The sequence below is a fragment of the Lethenteron reissneri genome, chromosome 36 (assembly GCF_015708825.2).
Source record: "Lethenteron reissneri isolate LAM-NWPU_2019-01 chromosome 36, ASM1570882v1, whole genome shotgun sequence".
NCBI lineage: Eukaryota > Metazoa > Chordata > Hyperoartia > Petromyzontiformes > Petromyzontidae > Lethenteron > Lethenteron reissneri.
The window spans coordinates 4,801,597-4,818,613 of record NC_083814.1 but is presented as its reverse complement, the minus strand read 5'-3'; positions in this window follow the sequence as shown (position 1 = coordinate 4,818,613).

The following is a 17,017-nucleotide window of genomic DNA, read 5'->3' as shown; positions in this document are numbered from 1 at the left end:
CTTTTTCACAAGCACTATTGGGGCACCCCAGGGACTCGTGGACAGGGATATAACATCGGCCACCAACATTTTGTCAACAGCGACCCGTACGTGTTCCTTCTCAGCCGGGCTCAGCCGGTAGGGCTTTGGTCGAATAGGGGGGGGAGTCGCCGGTATCAATGTGGTGGCTCAAAAGGGTGGTACGACCCAGATAAAATTTCCCGTGACTGAACACGTCCCCGAATTCCAGCAGCAAAGCCCGTAACGCGGACCTCTGGCCATGGGAAAGGTCCAGATTCTCATTGTAAAGGGCGTAAGCCCACTTAGTATCGCAAGGCTGCATGTACATGCCACTACGCGACCAATGAATAGCAGCAACATAGTCCGCCCATACCATCGCGGCCGACGCGTGAGCGAGTGACAGACGCGTCCGAGCCAACATTCAAAACTTGAATAATGGGCTGGCGGCCCCGAGACACCAACGTCTGCGCCCCCACAAGCCATCGCTTGGGCCGCTTTATTCACGGGTGTAAGTACGATACTCCCCTCGGTGGCATTGCGATCAAGCGGCTTGCGCAACCGGAGGGGGACGAGCATCTGTCCCCCTGGGGGAACCGTAACCATGTCCGTCACAAGTGCCTGCACTGACGCATAGCCCTTGGCCGTGTCACCGGGCGACGATAAGAACGCTATCCGCCGTCCCGAAGGCAACTCCAGACACCTGTGGCCTGTTAAGATTTTTAGGGGCATCTTCCCAAGGAAGTCTGTCCCCAACAAACACGGTACCGCCAGAGAATCATAAACCAAGACGGGCCCCTGCAGGGAAATGCTGATGATGGAAACCTCCGCAACAATTTGTCCCAAAATCCCCAGCGAACCCGCGTTAGCCGCAAAATATGGAACGGGGATGGGACGTAACAGATGGCAATGAGCCGGCAATATATTAAAAATCAATTCCGAAATAATGGTGGCGGAGGCGCCGGTGTCAACGAGAATCCGCACATTAATGCCCTGAATAGTACCGACGACCGTGGACGACCCGACAGCCGCGGCCACGACTCGATGGGCCAACTTCGACCACTGAGTGCGCCCAAAGGCCCAATTCTCACCCGAAACGGCAGAACCCCCATGCAGCGCAACCCGATGTGAAGGAGCGACGACCGTGCGCGAATCGCCATGATCGAATCCAGTGGAGACGGCACAGGTGGCGGCTTGGGGGACATTAGACGCGCGGCACCTTCAGGTATAGTGAAGTGGAGGATGGTCGGACGGACAATGGCTGTGGTCTGGGGAGGCGTCATCGTGGCACACGGCAGCCCGATGAGACGTGTCCCGGTAGGCCACAGTTGGAGCACACGACGAGCCTGCTCCAAGGGCGAGGAGATGTCTTCCGCCGTCATTGTTGTTCATCCCGTCGCACCATGCCATCCCCTCGCCAGGATGGGCTCCACGTCTTCGGGTGTAACACACGCCTCACGAGGCACGGTACACACCGCCAACCCCCTATGCCGTTGCAAGAGCTGGTGCACCTGGATGCATCTTGAAACCTTGATAGAAGATAAATCTTCATCGTCGACAGCCAGCAAGACGACATTGAGGTCCTTAGCCAAAGCCAGCAATTCCTGGAGGACCAGCGAGTCGACTCCGTCGTGGTCCATCTTCGGAAAGGCAGCCTTTGCTACCGCCAAAAGTGCACTACGGAAGGCGAGGGGCGTCTCCGCCTCCCCCCTCCTCCGCACAGCAAACTAATGGCGCACATTTGACGGCGGTTCGTGTCCGCGAGCACAAGTCAGATCTGAAACACGGCAGAACTGATTCTTCGGCCATTGCCGATCATTGCTACAACTCGGTGGGCTCTCATGAAATTGTCTTTTCCGAGACCAAGGTTCTCTGCAAACCTCCTGGCTACCATCAAATGTTTGTACACGAAGCCATACAAATATACAAACACAGACATAATTTCAACCGTGATGATGGGTACAAACTTAGTAATCATTGGAAAGATGTTATTAACCATGCAAAAAAGACTTAATTACACTTTTTTGGACCATCTTATCAGACAGGCACTATTTTACTTTACTTTACCGAGTGTTAACATCCCCAATGTTTAACAGTAATCCCTTCATTGTTCAGCCAGCATTGGTATAAACATGCGCATTTTCTTTTCTTTTCTATCATGTGTATCAAGCCTCCCCCTCCCCCCTCTCTGCCCAATGCGTTGGCGTGTGCAGCAGTTTGTCGCTTGCGCACAATCGCTTCCACGCCGTCGCCCACCCTTTTGGCCCCGCCCCCCTCCCTCCCGATACGTTCCATTCATTGGCTACCACATTCTGATGAGCTCCCCCCCTCTCCTCCCCCCTCAACTCGCTTTTAAGGGATTACATCTTGAATCATTGCCTCACTTGATGCAGCTAATCTGGCTGTGACGGTCCCACCTGATGACGGAGACTTGTGTTGCCTCCGAAACGTCGTGATCTTTATTTTATTTTATTTTTATTAATTTTGATGTTTTACCTACGTGACTTTCCCGAAAAAAACCTAAGAATATGAATCCTCGTCGTCCGACGTCCTGGTACGTAGTCTGCTTTGCGTAAACATAACCTAACACAGCTAGCTTACTAAAAGAACGCTTGGCCACTTCCGACACCAGTTGTAGTGAGTTCAACTGAGTCGCAGATGTACTCTTGGAGGCAACACATTTATTAACACCAACACACGGGGTAACTGCCCCTTAACCGAATAACAACTTATGGTGGTGACCACCAGGCTAACTTTGCTAATTACAACGTAACTAGCTACAACGGACCGATCCACAGCTTGGGTCCAGGTCCACATGTTGGAGATTCTGTAGAATGTAGAACGTAGACGAAGGTTTCTTCAGGATGAACAACAGCACCGGTCCCTGTGGGGGACCCGGCTTATATCCTCTGCGGCGTGGCTGGCTCCACCCTTGGCCAAGACCACCTTCCAGAATCCTCGAGCAAGATCTCGACCGTGACACGTGATCATCCCTAGCCCCCACTTGGGGCCCCTGTGTAGACTTAACCGGTCACGTGTGCTCTGGGGTCAACCAGAGTGCCACGGCTCTTAGTAACCCCATTTCCTTGGCCGGCACTCCCACACCCTATCCTCTAGGGCCGGTACTGCATCTACATCCTAGTGGTGTAACTACAACACAAGCAGTTGTACGCCTTTTGGCGTCATCTGGTCCAACACCAATGGAGACTAGGCTCTAAGAAAAGCTGTCTAGGGTGTGGACCAATCAACTTCAAGGACAGTGCATATCATTATCATCAGAGTTGTTTATTTTTATTTGCATTTTGACTGCTTGTGTTGTGGTTATTGCAAACATGACCCCTTGTATAAAGGTGTCAGTTTTTGTACCAGATGAAAGGGTAAAAACCTATTACTATATTTTGCTACTGGTAAAGGAGGTCTCATAGTGTAAAAAACTATGACATTTTGATCAGAACACAAGCGGTCGTCATCAGATGGAGAAGAAAGAGGGTTTAGCCTCTAAAGGCAAACTGTTTATAAAGGTTTATAATGGGCGTAGTCAGAACGGAGTCGGTGGGGTACAAGGGCCCTGGGGCAGCATGGGTGGAGGAGCTTATGTTAATGTTAGGGATTAAAAACGGTAGGCTGCCACATGGTTATGTTAATGTGATGGGGGGGGGGGGGGGGGTAAAAAAACTGGTGAGCAATGGACAGTGCTGAAATGGCAACATTACAGCCAGTTATGACTTAAACTGGTTGATAACATCCTTCCAGTGATTGCTCAGTTTGTACCCATCTTCTCGGTTGAAATTGTGTCTATGTCTGTATATATGGATGGCTTCATGAACGAATCTTTGTTGATAGCCAGTGGGTTTGCAAAGTACCTTCATCATACATTTCGTGTGAGCCAACCACATTAAAACAATGATCAGCCACGGCCGAGGTATTGGTCCTACCGTGTTTGAGATCTGCATTATGTTCACGAACACGGTCCGAGACATGTCGCTTAGTTTCCCCAATGTAACTACTGCCGCAGACACAGCTTAGTTTGTAGACACCGGGGTAATGCATGTCAGGGATCATATCCTTCACAGATGGGATCAGATCACGAATTTTATGTACTGCGCTAAATCGAACATGGATCTTGTGTTTGCTCATGATTTTGGAAATCTTTTTGGTGACCCCTGCTATGTATGACAAGGTGATGATTTTGATTGGGTCCTCAGATGGTTCTTTCCCAACAGTTGGCGTGATAGCATTACGGATTGTGTAGTCTGAATATCCATTCGTTTTGAGAGCTTGGTGTACGTGTTCCAGTTCACCGGCAGGTGATGATGGTCGGAAATACATCGAGCTCTATGGTGTAGAGTTTTGATGAGGGAATTATTCTAAAGAGGCTGTTGGTGGGATCTCTATAAATTTTTGTATAGCTACCATCATTTAAAAAGAGACCAAATGGCTCAATGGGCCACTCTGTCTACAGGAAAGCCACCCTTACAGATTCCTATCTAAAGCCTGATTCCCACCACCATCCAGCCCAGAAGAATTCCCTCATCAAAACACTACACCATAGGGCCCATTGGATCTCCGACCAGCACCACCTATCCAGTGAACTGGAGCACGTACGCCAAGCCCTCAAGATGAATGGATATTCGGACCGCACAATCCGCAAAGCTGTATCCCCAACCATGGGTAGAAAACCATCTGAGGACCCAATCAAAACCATCATTTTGCCATACATAGCAGGGGTTACCAAAAATATTTCCAAAAACTTGGAAATATTCAAACACAAGATTCAGGTTCGATTCAACACAGTACACAAAATCCGTGACCTGATCCCATCTGTGAAAGATGTGATTACTGACATGCAATACCCTGGTGTATACAAACTAAGTTGTGTCTGCGGTGGCAGTTACCTTGTAGAAACGAAACGATATGTCTCGGACCGTGTTCGCGAACACAAAGCAGATTTGAAACACGGCAGAACCAATACCTCTGCCGTGGCTGATCACTGCTTGAACGCGGTAGGCTCACGCGACATTGATTTTCTGAGACCAAGGTACTCTGCAAACCTTCGGGCTACCATCAAAGATTATTTCATGAAGCCATCCAGATATAAAAACACAGACATAATTTCAACCGAGAAGATGAGTACAAACTGAGAAATCATTGGAAGGACGTTATTAACCAGTTTAGGTCATAACTGGCGGTGATGTTCCCTTCCTACCTGCCTATGTCAGCAGTTATTTGCGATTCTCTGAGTTACATTCACTAACACAGCCACAGTCGTTTGCTTGCTCTGATGTGGCTGTGGTTCTTTCCGAGCTTTTTCCGATCTTACATTTACATGCAGTCCTCGATGTGACGGCGCGCTGCGAGCTGATCTTACGTTTACATGCAGTCTTCGATGTGACGGCACGCTGCGAGCTTACATCGACATGCTAATCACATTTACACAGTACATTTGCATGCAAATTTTTCCGATCTTACGTTTACATGCAGTTCTCGATGTGACGGCGCGCTGCGAGCTTACATTGACATGCTAATCACATTTACACAGTATATTTACATGCAAATTTCTCACTTTAACATCACTAGCCCCCCCACTTTGTTTATGACTCTGAGGCGATGCCCATCTCTAACCTTTAAAAGCAGCCTGCATCAGCATCTTCCCTCTTTCTTCTGCCTGATGACGATTGCTTGCGTTGCAATCGAAACGTCGTGATCTATTATATTTTCTACCTACGTGACTTTACCAAAAGAACCAAAGAGTATGGATTCCTGCAGTCACGAAAGCTTCAAATCAAGATGATCAAATAGGTATTTGCAGAACAAAATACTATTCGCTATTTTTTAGCGGTTGAAAGTAGTAAAGTGGCGAATACATCATATTTTCCGCCATGAAAAAAAATGTGCTGTGATCAAAGTGCACATGATCATACGCTGCAATCAACAACAAAGACAAAGATCTCCTGTGTAGCCTTTAACAAACTTTTTGGACAAGTGCTGTCACCGAGCACCGATGATGGCTGGCATGGCACCTGGAGTAGCCAGCACCATGCCCGGCTGCTTTTGTCTCTGCAGTGACGATTTTTAAATACCGTACACTCATTTGAAAAAAAGACTTGTTGGAACTGTTTTTTGTGTTTATTTTGTTAAACTTACCCCACACATCCGATTAGCACAGTTGGCTATGTACTGTGCAAAAGAAGTTGAACATACATATGAACATCGCTATAAGGGAGACAAATGCTGTCAAGTGTGATGCTGACTACGCACCCCCCTCTTATGTGCTGTGCTGGCCTTAATGGGTGATAGTAAACAGCAATTGCCCCAACAGTCTGTTCAGCCTATATGGGGAACTAGCAGGAAGTACCTGGCTTTGCCCAGGGGAAAAATATATTTCAAAACTTGCCTTCTCTTAAAAACATAACATATACATAGACAAATCACAAGCTATTATGAAAGTCCGGCGTTCCGTTTGTCTGTCCATTTGTCCGTCAACAAAATTTTAAGAGGCTTGCAGAAGTGCCGAATCAAAAAGTTATAGTAAGTGAGTGCTAAATAGTTGATCCAAAAGGTTTCAAATAATTGTCAACCCCCCCCCCCTCCTCCAAAAATCTTTTTACCCCCCCCCCCAGCCATATTTTTTAGACATATATACCTACGCACCTTACATACAATAAAGTCAGTAGTATCTAGAAACTCTATAGTAGTGAAGTGACATCGGAGATGTCACTGTATGGTGCCGGCCTGAGAGGGCCATGGCACGCGATGCACTGTCATCGCGTACACCCCGTAAGCGGGTGTATTACCAACCCTAGCGGGGCTTGGTGTGCGCTGGGATAGCACAGGCACCACGCATAGTGTGGAGTGCGGGCTCCCACAGGGGGGAGTAGGAGAGTGTCAGCCCAGTGGCAGGGTTGCCCCGGTCCTCGGCCCACGACAGCAGCTTTTCCAGAACCAGGGAATCTCTCCCCACCTGGTCCATCCCGGGGAAGACCGCTCTGGCGGACACCAAAGAGCGCAGTGATAAGCAAGGGGCATCTCTGCTTCCCCCCTTTTCCGCGTGGAAACCTTGTGGCGCTTGGCAGAGGCTGGAGCAATAATTGCCCCCATTTACGTCTTCTGTTCGTCGGGAATGGCGTCGAGGGCCGCCAACGCATCATCATCGAGCGCCGTTGGTAGCGCTCGCAGCGCCTCCTCTTCCGTCCATTCCGCGAGGCTGCAGGCGGCAACGAAGCAGCATTGGAATGCCACCTTGTCGCCGCCCGCTGCCGTGAATTCCCGGACGAAAGAAAGGCGCTTCTTTAGTCTCGAGGCAACGGCATCAACTGGAGGACAGCGTTGGCGGGAGCACCTTCCCGCATTTTAAAAATTTTGGCGGGCTCTGGCGCGCTCCTGCGGTTTCCCGGGCACGGCGTCCCGTAGTCGTCCCCCGCTTGCAGGGCAATGGTGAAAGCAGCACAGACGTTGGGAGAGTTGGCGGGCTCCCGCACGTCCCGTGCCACAACCGCTCCTGTGCACGGGAAACAGGCACGGAGGGCCGCGGTGTCGGCGTCTCGTCGTTGTCGTCCTCCTCCAGCAGGGCGGCTGCAAGAGCAGTGACGGTGGAGACGAGGTCGTTGAGACGCTTTTTCCTGCCGTGGCGTTTCTTCCTTGGCGGCGGCTGCCGCGCTGGCATCCACACTTCGCCGCCCTCCATCACTGGGGCTTCAGCACCCGGGGCCACTTGCGGGATCAACTCGCCCTCTTTGTCGTCATCCGAAAACACTTCTGACGCCAGTGTAGTGTATGTCGACTGAGGCGCACACACCATTGTAGGAGGCAACGCATTTATTAAACAATTCACTGTACACCGGGTTCTGTTGCTAAGTGTGGCTAACTTGTCCTAGGCTGCTCACTATGTGCATGCGATGTTAGCTGGCTTGATCCCCGAAACGAGCCCCAAATCCCCCGGCGCTCCCCTTTTATCTGTTGGCCCCAGCCTCTTGCTTTATCAAGGCCGGCACCCCCGCTTCCGGCCACATGTCCTTAACTCCTCCAATCGAGACACCACTTCAGGTCACGTGCCCTTGACTCCTCAAATCGAGGCCCACTTCCGGTCACGTGCCCTGAGCTCGTCCAATCGAGGCACCGCTTTCGGCCACATGTCCTTAACTCATCCAATCGGGCACCGCTTCCGGTCACGTGCCCTTAGCTCGTCCAATCGATAGTCGTATCTACTGACTCTGTACTAGTATATACTGACTGTAGTTGCATCTACTGACTGTACAGTAGTATCTACTGAGTACAATAGTACCTACTGACTCCATATTAGTATCTGCTGAATGTATTGTAGTATCTACTAATTGTAGTAGTATATACTGACCGTAGTAGTATCTACTACAGTAGTCGTATCTACTGACAGTCGTCGTATCTACTGACTCTACAGTAGTATCTACTGAGTGTATAGTAGTATCTACTGACTGTAATAGTATCTACTGACAGTAGTAGTATCTACTGACTCTACAGTAGTATTTACTAACTCTATAGTAGTATCTACTGACTGTATAGTAGTATCCATTGACTATAGTAGTAACTACTAACTCTATAGTAGTATCTGCTGACTCTATAGAAGTATCTACTGACTCTGCAGTAGTATATACTGACTGTAGTGGTATCCACTGACTGTAGTAGTATCTGCTGACTCTATGCTAGTATCTACCAACTCCACGGAAGATATCTACCGACTCTATAGTAGTATCTACGGACTCTACAGTAGTAACTACCGACTCTACAGTAGTATCTACTGCCTATAGTAGATTCTACTAACTCTATGGTAGTATCTACGGACTCTACAGTAGTATCTACCAACTCTACATTAGTAACTACCGGCTCTACAGTAGTAACCGAACTCTACGGTAGTATCTAGTGACTCTACAGTAGTATCAAATTATTCTACAGTCGTAACTACTTACTCTACAGTAGCATCTACTGACTATAGTAGTTTCTAATAACTCTATCATAGTATCTATGGACTCTACAGTAGTATCTACCGACTCTATAATAGTTTCTACCGGCTCTACAGTAGAATCTACTGACTCTACAGTAATATCTACTAACTCTACAGTAGTATTTATGGAATGTATAGTCATATCTCCCGACTCTACAGTAGTATCTACCGACTTGACAGTAGTAACTACTCACTCTACAGTATTATCTAGTGACTCTACAGTAGTATCTAGTGACTCTTAAGTAGTAACTACTGAGTCTACAGTAGTGTCTACTGACTATAGTAGTATATACTGACTCTATAGTAGTATCTACTCACTCTATAGTAGTATCTACCGACTCTAAAGTAGCATCTACTGACTATAGTAGTATTTACTGACTCTAATGTAGTGTAGTAACTAACTCGGAGATGATAAGAGTTGTAGGCACTTCTTTATTAAAAAGCACCATCGAAGTTAACACTATTATAATTAGTCCGTCTATTGTCAGCGACCATACTCAGTCAGGACAGTTGGTAGGCTGCCTGACTGGTGACGCCCTGAGATGGGGAAGACGGGGACAACGACAAGAAGGATGGTGAAGACGACGAGAAGAATTGTGAAGAAGACTTCAGCAGCACGACAGGGATCCCACTCCATACAACAGCCCCGAGGTCCCCTACAGGGGACGTTCTTATACTGTCAGTGTGGCCTGGCTCCGCCCCCAGCCACGCTCCCTTTCTAGAACCTACCAGCGGGTTCTTGGTGTGCCCCTTCTGTGACTTTTCCCCTAGACCCCCCTCTGGTGTATAACCTAGCCTGCTGATGGCAGGGCTGCCATAAGCCACAGATCCCCTTCCCTGCCAGCAGCCAGTGCTATGCTACTACACTTCTATTATATTCCACTACAACAGTATCTACTGACTCTATAGTAGTATCTACTGACTCTACAGTAGTAACTGCACATATCGGGGTGGGGGATGGGGGGAGAAGAGGACATCACACTGTTCAGGATTTACCTCAGCATGTGCTTGTGCAGCACTAACAGTGCTTGATTGTTTAGCATTATTACATGAAGGAGAACCTCCCTATCGTCGCCACTCAGCAAGCTCGTGTGCATTGCTAGGGGCAACCGCGAGTCAGCGTTTACGCGCATGCGCAGATGCGTACTTGGGCACCGCAATCAGCGTAATAATAAATTGTTATAAAGTGTGATTTTATTCGTTTAGATTTGAACAAGGGCAACAACAAATAACACGTTTTTGTCCGGGGGCTAAGTGTGATGTATCTGTGTACTTTGCTGAAACGTAAACCCAACAGTTTGTCAGTAAAAAGCGTTGCAAGGATAGGCGTGCGCAGACAGAGAGACGGACAGAAAGACAGACAGACAAAATATTACTTTAATAGGTAAGATCATTGTTCTTTCTTTGTGTGTCCATGTTGTCTATTGCAGCATAGCAGGTGCAGTCCTACATTGCTCAAATTGCAATGCACTTTTAAAACATGTGAAAAGAATGTAATACGACATGACTCCTTTCTCAACTTTCGTCTCAACTCACGTAGTGTGTATATCTTTATTGAAGCACAACACCTGGAAACAAAGTGCGGGAATAGGAAGCTCTTACGCTATATATTAAGTAAAATTGCACGCTAAAATTAGCCTACAAATAATAGGAATGTGCGTGGAACCGACAGCTCCCGTGGTTAACATGAATTGTCGATAATAGGGTAAGGGATGAGAGAAGCTATCTACTTATCACCAATTGAACTGGTACTTATTTTATCAGGAATAATTTCAAATGTAAAATTTGTAAGAGTTTATTTCAAATAACTGTTTGTGTGTGTGTACCACAGGACAGTTGTCAGAACAGTCCTCTACCACAGAAGTGCCATCAACTTCAACAATAAATCCAACAACTGGGACCTCAAAAACAGAAATATCTACTGCAACACAATCCTCCTCTACCCCAGTAGTGCCATCACCTTCAACGACAAATTCAACAACTGAGACCTCAACAACAGAAATATCTACTGCAACACAGTCCTCTACCCCAGTAGTGCCATCACCTTCAACGACAAATCCAACAACTGAGACCTCAACAACAGAAACATCCACTGCATCACAGTCCCCTACACCAGTAGTGCCATCACCTTCAACGACAAATCCAACAACTGAGACCTCAACAACAGAAACATCTACTGAAACACAGTCCTCTAACCCAGTATTGCCATCACCTTCAACGACAAATCCAACAACTGAGACCACAACAACAGAAACATCTACTGCAACACAGTCCTCTACCCCAGTAGTGCCATCACCTTCAGTGACAAATCCAACAACTGAGACCTCAACAACAAAAACATCAACTGCAACACAGTCCTCTACCCCAGTAGTGCCATCACCTTCAACGACAATTCCAACAACTGAAATCTCAACAACAGAAACATCAACTGCAACACAGTCCCCTACACCAGTAGTGCCATCAACTTCAACGACAAATCCAACAACTGAGACCACAACAACAGAAACATCTACTGCAACACAGTCCTCTACCCCAGTAGTGCCATCACCCTTAACGACAAATCCAACAACTGAGACCTCAACAACAGAAACATCAACTGCATCACAGTCCTCTACCCCAGTAGTGCCATCACCTTCAACGACAAATCCAACAACTGAGACCTCAACAACAGAAACATCAACTGCCACACAGTCCTCTACCCCAGTAGTGCCATCACCTTCAACGACAAATCCAACAACTGAGACCTCAACAACAGAAACATCAACTGAAACACAGTCCCCTACACAAGTAGTGCCATCAACTTCAACGACAAATCCAACAACTGAGACCTCAACAACAGAAACATCTATTGCAACACAGTCCCCTACACCAGTAGTGCCATCACCTTCAACGACAAATCCAACAACTGAGACCTCAACAACAGAAACATCTACTGCAACACAGTCCTCTACCCCAGTAGTGCCATCACCTTCAACGACAAATCCAACAACTGAGACCTCAACAACAGAACCATCAACTGCAACACAGTCCTCTACCCCAGAAGTTCCATCACCTTCAACGACAAATCCAACAACTGAGACCTCAACAACAGAAACATCAACTGCAACACAGTCCTCTACCCCAGTAGTCCCATCACCTTCAACGACAAATCCAACAACTGAGACCACAACAAGAGAAACATCTACTGCAACACAGTCCTCTACCCCAGTAGTTCCATCACCTTCAACGAAAAATCCAACAACTGAGACCTCAACAACAGAAACATCTACTGCAACACAGTCCTCTACCCCAGTAGTGCCATCACCTTCAACGACAAATCCAACAACTGAGACCTCAACAACAGAACCATCAACTGCAACACAGTCCTCTACCCCAGTAGTTCCATCACCTTCAACGACAAATCCAACAACTGAGAGCACAACAAGAGAAACATCTACTGAAACACAGTCCTCTACCCCAGTAGTGCCATCACCTTCAACGACAAATCCAACAACTGAGACTTCAACAACAGAAAGATCTACTGCAACAAAGTCCTCTACCCCAGTAGTGCCATCACCTTCAACGACAAATCCAACAACTGAGACCTCAACAACAGAACCATCAACTGCAACACAGTCCTCTACCCCAGTAGTTCCATCACCTTCAACGACAAATCCAACAACTGAGACCACAACAAGAGAAACATCTACTGCAACACAGCCCTCTATCCCAGTAGTTCCATCACCTTCAACAAAAAATCCAACAACCGAGACCTCAACAAGAGAAACATCTACTGCAACACAGTCCTCTACCCCAGTAGTTCCATCACCTTCAACGACAAATCCAACAACTGAGACCACAACAACAGAAACATCTACTGAAACACAGTCCTCTACCCCAGAAGTGCCATCACCTTCAACGACAAATCCAACAACTGAGACCTCAACAACAGAAACATCAACTGCAACACAGTCCCCTACACCAGTAGTACCATCACCTTCAACGAAAAATCCAACAACTGAGACCTCAACAACAGAAACATCTACTGCAACACAGTCCTCTACCCCCGTAGTGCCATCACCTTCAACGACAAATCCAACAACTGAGACCTCAACAACAGAACCATCAACTGCAACACAGTCCTCTACCCCAGTAGTTCCATCACCTTCAACGACAAATCCAACAACTGAGACTTCAACAACAGAAAGATCTACTGCAACAAAGTCCTCTACCCCAGTAGTGCCATCACCTTCAACGAAAAATCCAACAACTGAGACCTCAACAACAGAAACATCTACTGCAACACAGTCCTCTACCCCAGTAGTGCCATCACCTTCAACGACAAATCCAACAACTGAGACCTCAACAACAGAACCATCAACTGCAACACAGTCCTCTACCCCAGTAGTTCCATCACCTTCAACGACAAATCCAACAACTGAGACCTCAACAACAGAAACATCAACTGCAACACAGTCCTCTACCCCAGTAGTCCCATCACCTTCAACGACAAATCCAACAACTGAGACCACAACAAGAGAAACATCTACTGCAACACAGTCCTCTACCCCAGTAGTTCCATCACCTTCAACGAAAAATCCAACAACTGAGACCTCAACAACAGAAACATCTACTGCAACACAGTCCTCTACCCCAGTAGTGCCATCACCTTCAACGACAAATCCAACAACTGAGACCTCAACAACAGAACCATCAACTGCAACACAGTCCTCTACCCCAGTAGTTCCATCACCTTCAACGACAAATCCAACAACTGAGAGCACAACAAGAGAAACATCTACTGAAACACAGTCCTCTACCCCAGTAGTGCCATCACCTTCAACGACAAATCCAACAACTGAGACTTCAACAACAGAAAGATCTACTGCAACAAAGTCCTCTACCCCAGTAGTGCCATCACCTTCAACGACAAATCCAACAACTGAGACCTCAACAACAGAACCATCAACTGCAACACAGTCCTCTACCCCAGTAGTTCCATCACCTTCAACGACAAATCCAACAACTGAGACCACAACAAGAGAAACATCTACTGCAACACAGCCCTCTATCCCAGTAGTTCCATCACCTTCAACAAAAAATCCAACAACCGAGACCTCAACAAGAGAAACATCTACTGCAACACAGTCCTCTACCCCAGTAGTTCCATCACCTTCAACGACAAATCCAACAACTGAGACCTCAACAACAGAAACATCAACTGCAACACAGTCCTCTACCCCAGTAGTCCCATCACCTTCAACGAAAAATCCAACAACTGAGACCTCAACAACAGAAACATCTACTGCAACACAGTCCTCTACCCCAGTAGTGCCATCACCTTCAACGACAAATCCAACAACTGAGACCTCAACAACAGAACCATCAACTGCAACACAGTCCTCTACCCCAGTAGTTCCATCACCTTCAACGACAAATCCAACAACTGAGAGCACAACAAGAGAAACATCTACTGCAACACAGTCCTCTACCCCAGTAGTGCCATCACCTTCAACGACAAATCCAACAACTGAGACTTCAACAACAGAAAGATCTACTGCAACAAAGTCCTCTACCCCAGTAGTGCCATCACCTTCAACGACAAATCCAACAACTGAGACCTCAACAACAGAAACATCTACTGCAACACAGTCCTCTACCCCAGTAGTGCCATCACCTTCAACGACAAATCCAACAACTGAGACCTCAACAACAGAACCATCAACTGCAACACAGTCCTCTACCCCAGTAGTTCCATCACCTTCAACGACAAATCCAACAACTGAGACCTCAACAACAGAAACATCAACTGCAACACAGTCCTCTACCCCAGTAGTCCCATCACCTTCAACGACAAATCCAACAACTGAGACCACAACAAGAGAAACATCTACTGCAACACAGTCCTCTACCCCAGTAGTTCCATCACCTTCAACGAAAAATCCAACAACTGAGACCTCAACAACAGAAACATCTACTGCAACACAGTCCTCTACCCCAGTAGTGCCATCACCTTCAACGACAAATCCAACAACTGAGACCTCAACAACAGAACCATCAACTGCAACACAGTCCTCTACCCCAGTAGTGCCATCACCTTCAACGACAAATCCAACAACTGAGACCTCAACAACAGAAACATCTACTGCAACACAGTCCTCTACCCCAGTAGTGCCATCACCTTCAACGACAAATCCAACAACTGAGACCTCAACAACAGAAACATCTACTGAAACACAGTCCTCTACCCCAGTAGTGCCATCACCTTCAACGACAAATCCAACAACTGAGACTTCAACAACAGAACCATCAACTGCAACACAGTCCTCTACCCCAGTAGTTCCATCACCTTCAACGACAAATCCAACAACTGAGACCTCAACAACAGAAACATCAACTGCAACACAGTCCTCTACCCCAGTAGTCCCATCACCTTCAACGACAAATCCAACAACTGAGACCACAACAAGAGAAACATCTACTGCAACACAGTCCTCTACCCCAGTAGTTCCATCACCTTCAACGAAAAATCCAACAACTGAGACCTCAACAACAGAAACATCTACTGCAACACAGTCCTCTACCCCAGTAGTGCCATCACCTTCAACGACAAATCCAACAACTGAGACCTCAACAACAGAAACATCTACTGCAACACAGTCCTCTACCCCAGTAGTGCCATCACCTTCAACGACAAATCCAACAACTGAGACCTCAACAACAGAACCATCAACTGCAACACAGTCCTCTACCCCAGTAGTTCCATCACCTTCAACGACAAATCCAACAACTGAGACCACAACAAGAGAAACATCTACTGCAACACAGTCCTCTATCCCAGTAGTTCCATCACCTTCAACGAAAAATCCAACAACCGAGACCTCAACAAGAGAAACATCTACTGCAACACAGTCCTCTACCCCAGTAGTTCCATCACCTTCAACGACAAATCCAACAACTGTGACCTCAACAACAGAAACATCAACTGCAACACAGTCCTCTACCCCAGTAGTCCCATCACCTTCAACGACAAATCCAACAACTGAGACCACAACAAGAGAAACATCTACTGCAACACAGTCCTCTACCCCAGTAGTTCCATCACCTTCAACGAAAAATCCAACAACCGAGACCTCAAAAAGAGAAACATCAACTGCAACACAGTCCTCTACCCCAGTAGTGCCATCACCTTCAACGACAAATCCAACAACTGAGACCTCAACAACAGAAAGATCTACTGCAACACAGTCCTCTAACCCAGTAGTGCCATCACCTTCAACGACAAATCCAACAACTGAGACCTCAACAACAGAACCATCAACTGCAACACAGTCCTCTACCCCAGTAGTTCCATCATCTTCAACGACAAATCCAACAACTGAGACCACAACAAGAGAAACATCTACTGCAACAGAGTCCTCTACCCCAGTAGTGCCATCACCTTCAACGACAAATCCAACAACTGAGACCTTCAACAACAGAAAGATCTACTGCAACACAGTCCTCTACCCCAGTAGTGCCATCACCTTCAACGACAAATCCAACAACTGAGACCTCAACAACAGAAAGATCTACTGCAACACAGTCCTCTACCCCAGTAGTTCCATCACCTTCAACGACAAATCCAACAACTGAGACTTCAACAACAGAAAGATCTACTGCAACAAAGTCCTCTACCCCAGTAGTGCCATCACCTTCAACGACAAATCCAACAACTGAGACCTCAACAACAGAAACATCTACTGCATCACAGTCCTCTACCCCAGTAGTGCCATCACCTTCAACGACAAATCCAACAACTGAGACCTCAACAACAGAACCATCAACTGCAACACAGTCCTCTACCCCAGTAGTTCCATCACCTTCAACGACAAATCCAACAACTGAGACCTCAACAACAGAAACATCAACTGCAACACAGTCCTCTACCCCAGTAGTCCCATCACCTTCAACGACAAATCCAACAACTGAGACCACAACAAGAGAAACATCTACTGCAACACAGTCCTCTACCCCAGTAGTTCCATCACCTTCAACGAAAAATCCAACAACTGAGACCTCAACAAC